The sequence below is a fragment of the Triticum urartu genome, chromosome 3A (genome assembly GCF_056163025.1).
Source record: "Triticum urartu cultivar PI428250 chromosome 3A, HENAU_Tu73, whole genome shotgun sequence".
NCBI lineage: Eukaryota > Viridiplantae > Streptophyta > Magnoliopsida > Poales > Poaceae > Triticum > Triticum urartu.
This window is the reverse complement of record NC_141875.1, coordinates 502,125,274-502,141,191: the sequence shown is the minus strand read 5'-3', so window position 1 is coordinate 502,141,191 and position 15,918 is coordinate 502,125,274.

The window sequence follows — 15,918 nt, the reverse complement described above, 5'->3', positions numbered from 1 at the left end:
GATCTCACTTCAGCTATGATCCTGTGAGGGTTCCTTCTCTTTGGGTGTCCACCGCCCGCGCCGCAGGAACCGCGCGTGTCCTAGATTCTTCTGTAGTATTCGATCTTTATTAGCTACCTAGCTAGTGATGTACTCGATATATAATATTCAAGACGATGTATTCGAGATTATATATTATTCGAGACGATGTATTCGAGATTATATCTGTTATTCGAGACGATGTATTCGAGATTATATCTATTATTCGAGACGATGTATTCGAGATTATATCTATTATTCGAGACAATGTATTCGAGATTATATCTATTATTCGAGACGATGTAATTTGAATACTAAATTGTTTTATATTTCTTTTGGCATAGTTAAATAAAAGCTATGGCGGACAATACCGACAAAGAGGGAGAACAGACCATGTTCAATATAATACGCGGGCCAGATGATGATCAGAATGAAGAAGATTATGACGGCTCCGAATTTCTAAACAACACCGGAGAGGGTGATATGATATTCGATCGCAACGACCGAATTGATGAAGTCATGAACTACGATTATGACAACACCGGAGAGGTATATATATTCATATAAGCAGGCATCTGGTGGTCATCACATGTTTTAAATGAGTTGAAGATATATTAACGAATCGATCTTTCTTCTTTCAGCCATCCGGATCAAGCAAATCTTCAGGCAACAGGACGAAACGAGGCCCGAAAAAAAAGTTGAAGGAGGGCGTAAAGTATAATATCGAAGCAATCAAACCTAATGGCGAACCATTAGCGCCTAAGAATATTGCGGACAAGTTCGTTCGTCAGCGTGGAGTTCTTGTGAAGGACCAACTCCCGATATCCCTTCAAGAATGGAGAGAGCCAGCAAAGCCACGTCCAGATCTTACTTTTGTCGACGACAGACAAAAAAGTCTGCTTTGGGATACTCTCATGGAACATTTCACCCTACCAGATCATTTCATAGAAGCAGATGTGCAGAAAGTCAAGGACGCTGCTCTTAGGAAGATGGCGGTTGCATTCAAGAACCGCAAGAATCGTGAATGGGACAAGTACGTCAAGGGAGGAAGGAAGACTCCAGTATTCGAGGGAACACTAGAGAATCAAAGTGCTCATTGGGACGATTTCGTGAAATTCAAGGATTCAGAATTATCTAAGGAACGGTCAAGAATAAACAAGGCCAATGCCGCAAAAAAGGATAAGTTCCATAAGCTGGGGCCAGGTGGCTATGCGGTGGGAATGCCTAAGTGGGATAAGTCTGAGAAAGAGATGCTGGATGCAAGTGTCACTCCAGAAACATTGAGCTAGCCCCCCAGGTGCAGGACTTGGTTCTATGCGCATGGGGGGGGAGTTGGACCTGAAAACAGGCAAAGTTTCCAAGAAGGCATGTTTGGACGGAGCCGAAGATAAGCTACTTGTTGCAATAGAAGAGGCTCGATCCAGGTTGTTCGAGCCCAACAGAGAGAACGACGAGCTTACGCGTGCCCTGGGAAATCCTGAACACCTGGGAAGAACACGAGGCATGGGCACTATTCCGTGGTATGAGGGGTTTTCGGACTGGAACGCCGACTACAGAACCCGTGCGAGAAAGAAGATTGTGGAGGAGAAGAAGAGGAAGATGGAGGAGGAGCAGAGGAAGCTCGACTATGAACGCCTTCAAGGCCTAGAATCAGCGCACGCGGACTTGGCAATCAAATTCCAGCGGCAGCAGGAGCAGATCGACTCACTTAGCCAGCAAAGGGGGTCTCAGCAGCTGCAGCAGCTAGCGGATGATCCAGCATTGGATACCACCGCCCCATCCATGCCGAGAAGCAGCGTGGGTTTCGCCCCGTTTGACGCAATGCTGGATAGATACCCTGTGGATGACATCGCGGAGAACACTAACTGCGAGCTACACTTCAAAATTAAGAACATATCCTTGAAGGTGGTGGACGGCGTTGCTTATACAAATTCCCCCGATGCAACCTTCCATTGCAACCCGATTCCAGCAAGCTATGCTCGTGTCGTGGTTGATGAGGTGGTGGACCAATATTCGGGGCTAGAGCCTGACATTCCTGGAGGTGACGAGGAGCACACACTCGGAGATGCCAAACATCGTATTATCCTATGGAGAAAGGATTGCATCATCTTTCGAAGGCCATCGACACCGCGTCACCCGACTCCTCGTCAAAGTCTGCCACCAAGTTAGCAGACTCCCGCTCCTCCAAGTCCACCAACGCGTGAGGCCACTCCTCCTCCTCCAAGTCCGGCAAAGTGTCAGGCCACTCCTCCTCCAAGTCCGACACAGCGTCAGACGTCCACTCCTCCAAGTCCGGCACAACCTCAGGACACTGCAAGTCCGGCACAGCTTCAGGCCACTCCTCCTCGTCCAACTCAGCCCCGTCAGCCGTCTCCGCCGCCTCAGCAATCGCAGAAGAGACACCCCGCAGCTATGGTGCGTAGCGGTACGAGTTGAGGTCATAGTACAGGAAGTACAGGCGGAGGCAAGCGATATAAATATGGTCCAAACCTCACTACTCCTCTTCCTGAGAGGGCTTACGACAGGACCGAGGAGCAAACCAATGCCATAGTGCGGGCAGAAGTCGACGCCCATTTTGGACCGAAACCGCCACTGCCGCCAAGGGAGAAAGTGCGTATGGAAGTAGTTGACCACTTCATTTGTATGGCTCAACCACCAGCTCCTAAGCCTGTTGACACAGACTATGAGCGCCACATCAGGAAGTTACATCGACAACGTCTACAGAAGAAGGCGAGCTCAAGCTTGAGCAAACAACAAGCAGCTGTCAAAAAATGCGGGAAAACCGTTGCCCAGCTGGGAGAACAGGCGGCGCAATCGATCCCCCCGCTTGTTGTGCCGTGAACAACACGTGACAGTACGCGCGCCCAATATTATTGTGGGCAAACAATTTATGTTCCCGAGGTGGGCGATGTGGTAATAACCCAGGAGCATATAATGCAGGCTGAAACTCTCAACATCACTGTTGGACAACTCCTCAAGATCGAGGACATGCCTGTGCTTACAGAGGAGGAAATAAAATGGAAATATGCCCGGGGCCAACCTTTAGTCAAGCCAGAAGAGATCAAGAAGCTCCCAACGAGAATGTATGAATTGCATCAATGGTACATGGACATTACCAAGAGATCCGATCGAGAGTCCCTCATGGTGCAAGTCAAGAAGGATCATTACTACAATGAGAATCCTGTGACCATTGAGTATTCTGAACTGTTTCAGTTATACAATCAAGACGCACTCGACAAATCTATCGTCAGTTGCTATTGTCTGTAAGTGATTTCTTTCTGTAATTTAAGTCTCAAGCTAGTTGTAGTGATCCTTTTGATCAATCATTACCTGTAATTATCCTCACTATATTCTTTTCTGTGGTATTATGCAGGATGAAGATGTATGAAATGAGAAAAGGTGGACGCTATGGCATTGGGTTCATTGACCCTAACACCGTTAATGAATACACATGGAAAATAAACAAGCATTATGAAAAGCAGGTAGAGGACAGCATGCTAGAGTTCTTGAAGCGCCTCAAATACAATGAAGATATACTACTTCCTTACAACTTCCAGTGAGTCACACTTTCTTGTACTACAAATTCTCTGTTTTTTCCTACTAGCTAGCTACATGTTTTTGCTTACATATGCCCGCTTAATTAATACATGCAAACGTGTGTGCATGTAGATTTCACTGGATCTTGTGTATCATTAAAGTTGACGTCGGAACAGTTCAAATACTGGACTCACTACTCAAAGCAAATAGTGACTATAACATCTTGTTTGGGATAGTCAATAGGTAATTTCAATCATTATTAACTATATATCTCGGCCTATTTAGTTCGTCATTTCATGATACGAACTATTTAATAACCCCTTTATTAATTTTCTTTGTCGGCGGGCAGGGCTTGGGCAAGGTTCATCAGCGTCACGGAAGGCGAATGGAAACGACAGCTGAAATGGTTTCGACCCAAGGTAAGTAATTAAGTAGTACTAGCTAGCTAGCTGCCATCTCTTTAATTATCATGCTTGATTAATTATTATCTGATCAAATTAAATTCCATTCTCGTAATAAAGGCCCTGAAGCAGGCGCAGGGGACTAATCTGTGTGCATTCTGCGTTTGCGAGAACATTCGCATGATGGCGTCCTAAAGGAGCAGATCTCAAAGACAGGAATGGGTACGCTTGTCAGAACACTATTCACAATTTTTACACCATTATCGATATCTAGTCACACAACTAATACACATGCATATTGATCTCCTTCTTAACAGTTCAAAGAGGTGCGAGACAAGCTCCTAGAAACGGAGTGCGTAGAAGCACTTCAAGAGGAAATAGCAGGATTTTTGCTCGACCAGGTCATAAATCCGAAGGGAGAATACTATTACCCGCTACCGCCCCCATCGACCAGGTCATGAACCACTTCCAATTGTCATCGTGCTCCGAAGGCACCAATTAGGCTAATGCCACTGGCTCCGAAGGCAACATGCATATGTAGGAGAAATTGTATATAGCTATACATGTGTGTATGTGTGAATTAATATGGTGGTTTGTGAGACATTGATGATATATATATATATATGATTGGTTCTACTAGAAATTCTATTTATATATATATATATATGCATAACGTGTACAATGTGTAGTATCATAAAATACCAGCAAACGAAAAAGAATTAAAATGGAAAACACAAAATTAAATGAAAAAGAAATCATAAAACCAAAAACCCCCAAACATTTTAGTACCGGTTGGTGTTACCAACCGGTACTAAAGGGCTCCCGGCCCCCGGAGCTGGCTCGTGCCACGTGGTTGCCCTTTAGCACTGGTTCGTGCTGAACCGGTACTAAGGGGGGGGGCCTTTAGTGACCACACTTTAGTGCCGGTTATGGAACCGGCACTAAAGGGCCTTACGAACCGGTGCTATTGCCCGGTTCTGCACTAGTGTAGATAAAGGTTTTTGTAATCTGAAAATATAAAAATAGCAAGGTAACTAATGATAAAAGTGTGCATAAACGGTATTGCAATGCGTTGAAACAAGGCCTAGGGTTCATACTTTCACTAGTGCAAGTTCTCTCAACAATAATAACATAATTGGATCACATAACTATCCCTCAACATGCAACAAAGAGTCACTCCAAAGTCACTAATAGCGGAGAACAAACGAAGAGATTATTGTAGGGTACGAAACCACCTCAAAGTTATTCTTTCCAATCAATCCTTGGGCTATTCCTATAAGTGTCACAAACAGCCCTAGAGTTCGTACTAGAATAACACCTTAAGACAGAAATAAACCAAAACCCTAATGTCACCTAGATACTCCAATGTCACCTCAAGTATCCGTGGGTATGATTATACGATATGCATCACACAATCTCAGATTCATCTTTTCAACCAACACATAGGACCTCAAAGAGTGCCCCAAAGTTTCTACCGGAGAGTCAAGACGAAAACGTGTGCCAACCCCTATGCATAGGTTCATGGGCGGAACCCGCAAGTTGATCACCAAAACATACATCAAGTGGATCAATAGAATACCCCATTGTCACCACGGGTATCCCACACAAGACATACATCAAGTGTTCTCAAATCCTTAAAGACTCAATCCGATAAGATAACTTCAAAGGGAAAACTCAATCCATTACAAGAGAGTAGAGGGGGGAAGAAAAATCATAGGATCCAAATATAATAGCAAAGCTCGCGATACATCAAGATCGTACCACCTCGAACATGAGAGAGAGATCAAACACATAGCTACTGGTACATACCGTCAGCCCTGAGGGAGAACTACTCCCTCCTCGTCATGGAGAGCACCGGGATGATGAAGATGGCCGCTGGAGAGGGATTGCCCCCTCCGGTAGGGTGCCGGAACGGGTCTAGATTGGTTTTCAGTGGCTATGGAGGCTTCTGGCGGCGGAACTCCTGATCTATTGTGCTCCCCAAAGTTTTTAGGGTATATGGGTATATATGGGAGGAAGAAGTACGTCGGTGGACCTCCGGGCTGTCCACGAGGCAGGGGGACGCGCCCAGGGGGATGGGCGCGCCCCCACCCTCGTGGGCAGCCCGGGACTCTCCTGGTCCATCTCCGATACTCCATGGGCTTCTTCTGGTCCAAAAATAAGTTCCATCAAGTTTCAGGTCAATTGGACTCCGTTTGATTTTCCTTTTCTGTGATACTCTAAAACAAGGAAAAACAGAAACTGGCACTGGGCTCTGGGTTAATAGATTAGTCCCAAAAATCATATAAAATAGCATATAAATGCATATAAAACATCCAAGGTTGATAATATAATAGCATGGAACAATCAAAATTTATAGATACGTTGGAGACGTATCAATGTCAGCAATAATAACTCATGCTACCCACATTCAACTAGACATATGTGCCTAGATCTTTCCTCACCACATGATGCTTGCCAAAAGAGAAAATAATAGGAATAGAGAGAAAAACTTTGACTCTTTGCGTAAAAGTAAATACATGAAAGTAAAAGATAGGCCCTTCGCAGAGGGAAGTAGAGGTTGCCATGCGCTTTTTGTTTGTATGCTCAACCCCTTAGTGCAAAAGAACGTCACGTCATATTGCCCCTTATGATAGCAACCTTTATTATGTAGTCTGTCTCTTTTATTCTTTGTTATCACAAGTTCGTACAACGCTCAATTTTCTCTTACACTAAATGATCTAACACTTTTAGAAGCAATTTTTATTGCCTTATTGCACCGATGACAACTTACTTGAAGGATCTTTATCAATCCTTAGGTAGGTATGGTGGACTCTTGAAAATAAGATTTGGGTTTAAGGGTTTTTGGATGCACAAGTAGTATCTTGCTACCTCTTGAGCATGCGTTGGTTTTCCCTTGAAGAGGAAAGGGTGATGCAGCAAAGTAGCGTAAGTATTTCCCTCAGTTTTTGAGAACGAAGGTATCAATCCAGTAGGAGACTACACGCAAGTCACCTAGTACCTACACAAACAAACAAGAACCTCGCAACCAACACGATAAAGGGGTTGTCAATCCCTTCACGATCACTTACGAAAGTGAGATCTGATAGAGATAATAAGGTAAATATTTTTGGTATTTTTGTTGTATAGATTGAAAAGTAAAGATTGCAAAATAAATGGCGACAGGAATAGCTAGTTGACGGGGAAATAATATGATGTAAAGTAGACCCGGGGCCATAGGTTTCACTAGTGTCTTCTCTCAACACTACAAAAAAGACACTTCCGTGATGATACGTGTTTGTCACAGTAGGTCACGTTTTCTGTCATGCATGTGCATCCATGACGATTTTATGACAGAATCAAGATAGTCATACCTGTGTTGTCGTAGAAGTGTTCCATGACATTACCAAAATTATCATCACGGAAGTGTACACTTCCATGATGATAAATCACGCATCATAGAAGTGCTTTCGTCAAGGGTGACCGACACGTGGCATCCACCGTAACGGCTCGCCATTAATCTATCGGGTCCGGTTTTGGATCCGATAACCCGTTAACAACCCGGACCAATGGTGATTTTCCACGTGTAAAATTCTCATTGGCTGGAGGAAACACGTATCTGCTCCTCGGTGGGCCAGATGTCGCCCGTCCATTGGAGGAGACATGCCTATGATCCGTCAACACGTGGCAGGGCCCAACATAGGCCATATAGGTTAAAAAGGCCGGCCCAATTAAAGGCCCGTAGTACTTACTTAGGTACTAGTGGGCTAGCTCAATAACGACATGTTTAATAAAGGCCCATTTACGGCCCAAAGCTAGATCTGGCCTGTTAATTGTTCGCCGAATATTTGGGTCCAATTACGGTCCAGTGAATTTCGGCCTGTTAGAGGCCCGATGTAGACATGGGCCCATTTCAGCCCGGTGTGTCTTTCGGCCTGGGAATGGCCCGTGCTGTCCATGGGCCATATATGGTCCGACGCGACATCCGGCCCACTAACAGCCCGTGATAAAGGTGGCAACGGTTCAGCCCAATGTGACTTTGGGCCTATTAAAGGCCTGTCGTATAATACAGCCCGTTGATGCATGTACTAAGCTTTCGGCCTCTTAAATACCCATGATATCAGTGGGCCAACTAAGGCGCAAGATATGTTTCGGCCTGGTAACGGCTCGTCATATAACTGGGCCAAAAAAGGCCCGGTCTACATTTCAGCCTGCTGAAGGCCCGTCGACGACTAGTGAAAATTGAGGCCCAACATGCATTTCGGCCCGCTAAAGGCCCATGGTTTCTTCTGGGCCGTAACAGGCCAGTAGAATATTCAGCCTATTAATGGCCCAATGCTACCTGGGCCAATCTAAGCGCTGGGTCCAAAAACGGCCCAACTAAAATTTGGGCCGAATATAGGCCGGAGTAAGTTGTGGGCCTGGCGCAAAGTGTGAAGGCCCCAATGGCCATTCGGACGCAAGAAAGATGTAGGCCGGCCCAATTGAGGCCCGTTAAAAACCAGGCCCGTTAGAGGCGAATGTTTCGGCCCGGTCGACTACATCAGATTTTTTTCAGATAGCGAATGATGGCAGTAACTAGTAGGAATTAAGAACAAACCTATTATATACAATAAAGAAATTATGGCATAGTAACTTAGAATAAACCTACACTATACAATAAAGGATTCATGGTTTATTACATCCACTGGGCATCGAAGTTCGCCACCAGTGATCATAAAGCACAAGGAAGAAGCAGATTACCAAAACTGGGCACCATTGCAGCGTAACAAAATAATACTGAACCGAGACCACTTCCAAGACAATTCAAGAAAGGTTAGCCTTGTGCGGGAACTACTGCGCAAGCTGCTGAGTAAGGCTGTGAGACCATCCTAGCATGTCGGTCATAGCTTCCAGGTGTAGCTGTTTAGCAATGAGGTTCTCATTGGTGTTCTCCGCAAGCTTTCTTAGAGATAGGACTTAAAGTCAAAGTTGAGTTGCAGAATGCCTTTCTGCTAGAACTTGGGACTGAAGAAGTTGAACTGATTCAGACAGCGAATTCTGTGAGCTTGTCTGACTGCTAGTCTCAAGTAACTTGAACACTGCATCAAGACAAGACTTTGGGGTTGTCTCGCTATCTTCAAGATGTTTTGCCTTCTTTGCTGCAATATATGTTGGGTTTGTCTCACAGCCTTCAGCAGACTTGTGCATGCCATCAGGCATATCACCCTAAAACAAGCAAAGAGATGACAGGTTTTCCACGTGTATAAATACAGATGATAAATGTGCTATCAATTCCATCCAATTTCAAATTAGAAAATAAAGAGTAAGTTCAAAATATCAATAGCATAATCTGGCATTGTTCATAATGCGGGGAGCTTCACCACACTACTGGATTACCATGTCAATATAACAAGCATAGATGAAGGGCAAAGACAATCATTGTATCTATTTTGGTTAATGTGCATGGCATGATGTTCATATCATCAGCCACATTAGTAAGATAAAATAGGAGATGAAAAGGTGCAAACATGGGCTGCTTCACCACACACTGGATTATAGATCCACAAAAACAAGCATACATATAGGGAGTATTGAGTAATGTGCATGGTATGAATAAGGAATTTGGTTTTACAAGTAAAACTTGGAACTTACAGTTCTTGCGAACATGCATTTTGATAGAAACAGCAAACTAAATAGCAGTAAGCGATAGGGAGTATGAGAAAATTAAACAACAGTTGAGGATAAAGGCTTTAGAAGGACTGACTTACATTAACAGTTAACACCGGCTTTATAATGCCCTTCTCCATGTCAAGGGAAGGATAACTCAAGAATTTCAGCACATAATCTTCTTCATAAGCATTGCCTGTACTCTGCATTTTGTAGAGAGTAATTATAGATATGATATTACTGGAAGGGATAGAGGATAATGAAGATAAGATGCAGATTCATGCTACATAATCAACTACCAATCCCTGGAAGTACAAGCGTTACAGGACAAAATGTACTGACAAGGCCAATGGGCTACACTTCTGCACTGGCATTGTCTGTGTATTCAACTTTTTGATAAGATTAAATATAGATCTGATATCTTTTAGTAAATGGTGGGTGAGGGAGATAAGATGCAGAATGCTACACAATGAACCAATCCCTCTTTCCATAATACAAGAGTGTTTTGAACACTGGTGTACTGGAAAAAACGTTCTTATATTATGGGACAGAGGGAGTAGCTGTTAATGTAAGTATAGTGATAGACGATGTTCAGTCCTTACAAGAGGACTACAGAGCTAAACCTCTTCAAAAGCATTGGGTTGATTCTAAATTTATGTAAGAGTCCATATGGATCTTATAATGTCCACCAAACGGACGATAATGAGGCTAACATGTGTAGTGATGCTACATAATCAAACATCTATGAAAGTAAGTATGGTCATACAGGGCAAGAGGTACTCACAAGAGCAATGCATTGTGCAGTATAGTTGTGAGATTATGTGCTCCCTTGAGAATGAATGTTCTTCTGCTAACAGTTTTCGTACAAGTGAGACGTTAAGGCAAATTTAGAAATGTAGTTCAAATTGTGATGTGATATCGTAGACAGTACCTTACGCTGCAGACGAGACCAATATGTAACAAGATTATTCCAGTCACTGTCGGATAAATGTAGCACCGGAGACTTTACAGAAATTTCGTTTAGAGGCTTGCCATCGAAGTGCGCTTGCCTCAGGTAGGAATGATACTTCATCAACGAGTGGTTGAAAATTGCAACCAACCCTTGCTCGTCTTGACAATCTAGTTTGGTCCTCGCCTATTTAAAAGAATGAAATCTTGTGTGTTCTGTCAGCAGAAACATATGCAGTAATTACCATGAATAACATTAGTACATTGCTTACGCGTAAGTTGCGGAGGAAGACTGGAAATTGTTTTGTGTCTGCGATATAATCTTTCCATGAAGGAAAGATGCGCACAAAGTTCCTGACAACAATATAAGCTTCGTCTTCTAAACTGGGAAGAAATGGAACATGGGTCCTATTTGCTGCAATTGGGGCTCTCTCTGGTTCGAAAAGGGTTTTGTTGACTGGATTTGGTGTACTCTTTGCTGGAATGAGGGTTTTGCGTCATAGAGCTAGTGCTATGTCAACTGGCATCATCATACTGTTTGTTGCAGTTGGGGTCTGCTGAGTTGGGGCATCAGAAATGACCAGTGTAGTAGGGCTAGAGTCTGCTAGAGTTGGGGTGTTTTGCGGGTCAGGTGATATTGCAACTACACCTAATGGGCTATTTGATTTATCAGGTGTCACTACCTTTTCCAAATACTTTGCTTGTGCTCCTCCGGGATCAGCAATCCTTTTGAATGTCTGATACACAAGAACAACATTTGAATGGATAAACATGGTATGATGACAGATGGAATATGTACTGAAAATGGATAGGCATGGCGTATTCACATACACGATGTGTAAACTAAACTAATGGCAGTGCTAACAAAGTAGAAGAAATGCAAAGCATTAGTTGCAAGATATGTGTGACCAATATAACTGTGGAAAGTTAGAGCAAGCACCTTGATGGGTGAATAAGATATGGCATCTGCCTCTGACTCCTCCACTAGGGAGCTACATTGACTTAGGTCTCCCTCTAGTTCAGAATCACTGTTAGGATCATATTCTGAGAATGAATCTGTAGGTGGAGAGCATTTGCATTGCATTGCATCCAGACTTGATTTCAGTCCCTTAATGCCAAGTTTGACAACCATGGCATTGTTCTGCTTCATTCTTTTCATGTGCGCAAGCTCATAATCATTATGATGCTATTCAGAATCTGAGATTCATGAAAACATAAAAAGTAGTCAGATTATCTATGGAATGCATTGCGGATTCAACTCGAAGAGTGTCTCCTTAAAAACCCCTGCATATGCAAAGTTCACCCCCAACCGTGCTGACCAGACCACACACAGAAATACAAACCCCTTATGTCTCTATAACAGGCAGACACACATTTCAAAACTGAAGTAGGAACATTAGAATCATATCAAATTCCTATTTGAACAAATAAACCAAGGAATTATGAGTGACATAATGTTTAGCTTCAAGGGTGGAGTGTTGGTAGTGCGACACAAAGCAAGTAGGCAGATTGTATTCCATGTAAAAGATTGTAGCCTATGTAAAAGCTGGAAATGACACTTTCTTTCTATACAATGCAGTGTTCGTTGCCCACACATGATGGAAGAGATCACATAGAGAAATACTATTCACTCATGTCTACGGTTCCAGTATTTTGAAATAGGGTGGTCCACCCTAAAATAATATTGACAAAAAATATGAGAAGGCAAGCATAGATGTAGTGAATCAATCATTTACTTGTGTGATCACTAGGACAAGTATGCAGAATTGTAACTGCAATAAGAGACCGTCCAAAATCTGAATCAAGAAGTTTGTCTTAGCACTTATTGTTTGCAACTAATTGACGTGAATAATTGGATATCATATCGAATGAGTAATAAAGACAAGTAAAATTGTCAACAAACCTAGCCTATAGTAGTAATTTGGGTTAATGTCACTACTACCAACAATCCAAAATGACTAGTGTCTGTTCCTATGGCGGAATTTTGAAACCCTGTGAACTTTACAGGTACTAGAGATTACTGAAATACATCGGAACCATTAAGTGTAGGTAGCACTCAGCACACAACAAACCCTAATGACAGTCCTGCCTAATGAGTAATGAACCAATTAGAAAATGGGTGATGAGGAGTGGTTGCTGATGTGCTGAGTGTTGAGGACGTATCTCAGGATAAATCGGGTTGGCTTAGTGGGTGCTACACGCCTGAGCCCTGAACGGACTGGGAAGGTAGGCACGGCGGCGCGCCCGGGCAGCGGTGACGCTGTAGGGCGAGCGGCTCCTGACATCCTGCTAGTCCGGCGTCTCCTCCTAGAGTCATGCCGTCCGGGGACGGCAAGTCGCCGGCGAGGCTGGCGGCTGGGGGCGAGTAGAGATCGGAAGCGCGCGGCAGAACTGAGGGGAATCGGGGCCTGGGACAACCCAAAATCCCAGGGTGGGCCGGCCCACCATGGGAACCCTGTAGAGATACACACCCAAGCAGTGAACATGCATCTTCAAAACTAAATTAGGAACATTTAGCTGACCAATTAAATGACTCTGTTTTAATAATATCAGATTCGTATTTGAACAACTAAGCTTGTTTAGCTTGATGGGTGGAGCAGTGCTATTATGACACGAAGCATGTATTCTGGTCGTATAGTGATCATAAAAGGGGGAAACCCTAAGCATTTTTTTGAGCAAAAGAGGGTTTCCCCTCCGATTTCTATTAAAGAAACCAACACGGAACCAACATGATCAATTAAACCCTAAGCATGATCAATTAAACTGTATTATGACTGCGCCATGGCAGATTTAAAGCTACATACCGGAGAAATGATATTTAGCATCCATTGTTTGCTTCGAACTAAGAACTAAATTCTAAGAGCTGAAAAGAAAGTAGAATAACCAAGTTACGATCTATTTTCTAGTTGAGATCAAAAAGTTGAGGAGATATGAAGTACCACCTCTCTTGCGGCGCCGTGTAGGCATCGGGGGTGCGATGGCTGTCGGTGACGTTGAAGCAGATCTGCGACGGTAGACGGGTGCATCGGGGGATAAGTCCCATTGCAGTGGAAGAGAAGGTCGTGTGAGCGGCCTCGGCAAAGAGGACGACAACGTTGATGAAGCGAGAGGATGCGATGCAAGGCTCTTGGTCCGTCACCATGGATGAGAAACATCCATCTCTAGCAGTGGACGACGCGGTCTTGGTAGGCGCTCCAGCATGGTGGAGGACGGTGGCGATGGATGGGGTGGAGGACGGTGGCGATGGATGGGATGGCGGACGGAGGAGGCTGGTGTGGGGATGGTGTTCTAGCGCGGACGGTGTATCAATGGGAAAATGGAGGGAGAGGTACGGGGAACTATGTTTTTGGGACGCGCCTGTCTAAAATATGGGAAAGTTATGAACTTAGCCCCCGTTTAAAATTTCGATGTCTCGTCGGTTGGGGATAGGACAGTAATCTCGCATATCGCCAATATTTGCCCAGAGCGATTTCGGGAGAGGGGAGGGTGTTTTGGCGCCCATGGTTGGCGCCCACGGTGTATGAATGGGGCTGACAGGTAGGGCGGTTGTGTCACGTCTAAGTGAAGTTACAAACCTGCCCCTATTGAAAATATTTTCCTACATCGATTTTGGCCGAGTCGAGTTTGTTTTGCCGCCCAGCGTGTATGAATGGGGAAATGGAGGGAGAAACAGAGTTCTTTCGGACGAGCTTGAATCAAATGTGTGTTGCCGCCCATGTTTGGCACCCACCATGTTGGAATGGGCTCAGAGGCGGTCGTGTCACGTCTAATTGAAGTTACTAACCTACCTCTATTGAAAGTAGTGGAAATCGAGCCGATGGATTGTCCGTGTAATGGGTAGACAATAATTTCCATCTCCCAAACACTTGGCTGCGGGCAGCCGACGTGGGAGTGGAAATTTTGCCGCTTCTTTCGAATTTTGGGACAATAAGCATCCACGTTTACCCTGGCAACTAAATTCGAGTCCATTTTGTATTCCTATACGAATCTTTATAAATCATTCTATGTGTTTTTATATATCTTCAAAAGCACAACAAAGATGTATTCCACTGTCATATATGAATATGATTTACAAATGCCAATACTCAAATTCAGAAGCTAGAATCCAGTTTAAGGTGAATTCGAATATTTGGAACACTTTATGTCCAACTCAAATGTCACACGCAGCATAATGTGTACTCCCATTTAGATATGTACATAAGTGATGTATCAAGATTCAAATACTGAGTCAATCAACCAAGAATGTACATAACTAACAGACATATAAACACTTATAGAGTATATGGATCAATAATATTAACTAACATACATAAGCTAGGCCACTGTACTTTTTTTGCTAGAACAACATCCTTTTTTTAGCGAAGCTACTACAACATCTTGGCCCTTTCCGATGCGTGCCACTTATGGTCCATCTATACTACTATTATTGCTGAATGCACATTCAACCCGATTGGCATATTTGTACGTCTGGCACACTAATCAAAATGACATGTCTCCGAGTCTTATCAATTAATACAGACTTGTGCTCAAATAAAATTACAAACCAAAAACCAAAAAACAGTTATTACATGATCTCTAAAACAAATGGTTTGATTGATTACATGAACAAACAACACAAAGGTTATTCAACAACGGAAAGAACATTTCACCTATGATTTACCAAGTGGGAATTTAATTTCCTTTTTTCCTTCAGGACCTTAACAATGCGGTCAGTCTCAGCTTGCTTCATTTTGAAATCCACCAAATATTTAATGGTTGTCTTGAGTACTACTTGTGATTGTGATGTTTGCTTTCTCAACATGTCAACTTCATCTCTAAGTGTAGAAGCAGAATCTCTTTCTACCATTAGTTTAGCCTCTAGAGCATCAGCAGTTGGCAATTCATGATGCACGATTGGGCCGGTGCCACTGCTGTGGGATGATACAACATCCATGGGGACCTCGCTCTTTGATCTTGGGCTAACCTGTTTTGCCATTAAAGTTTCGATTGGATTTCGAAAAGTTGAAGTGAGCAAAACATCTCAACTGGGAGTTATAACAGCAAATCAGTTAAACAAACAAGGAATTAAAGAGTTTCAATTGGATGCTGAAAAGTAGTTATTAACATCATTGTAACCGGTTGGTGCAGCAGCAAAGCAGTTAAACAAACAAGTTTTGCAAAAGGTACCTATTGTGGCATTGGAGTTTCTCTTGGATCCTGAAAAGTTGAGTAGCCAGTAACGTGATTAGAGCAACCAGTTGCAGCAGCAAAGCAGTTAAACAAACAAGTTTTGCAAAAGGAACCTGTTGTGGCATTGGAGTTTCTCTTGGATCTTGAAAAGTTGAGTAGTCAGTAACTTGATTAGAGCAACAAGTTACCGCAGAAAACCTGTTACACAAATATATTT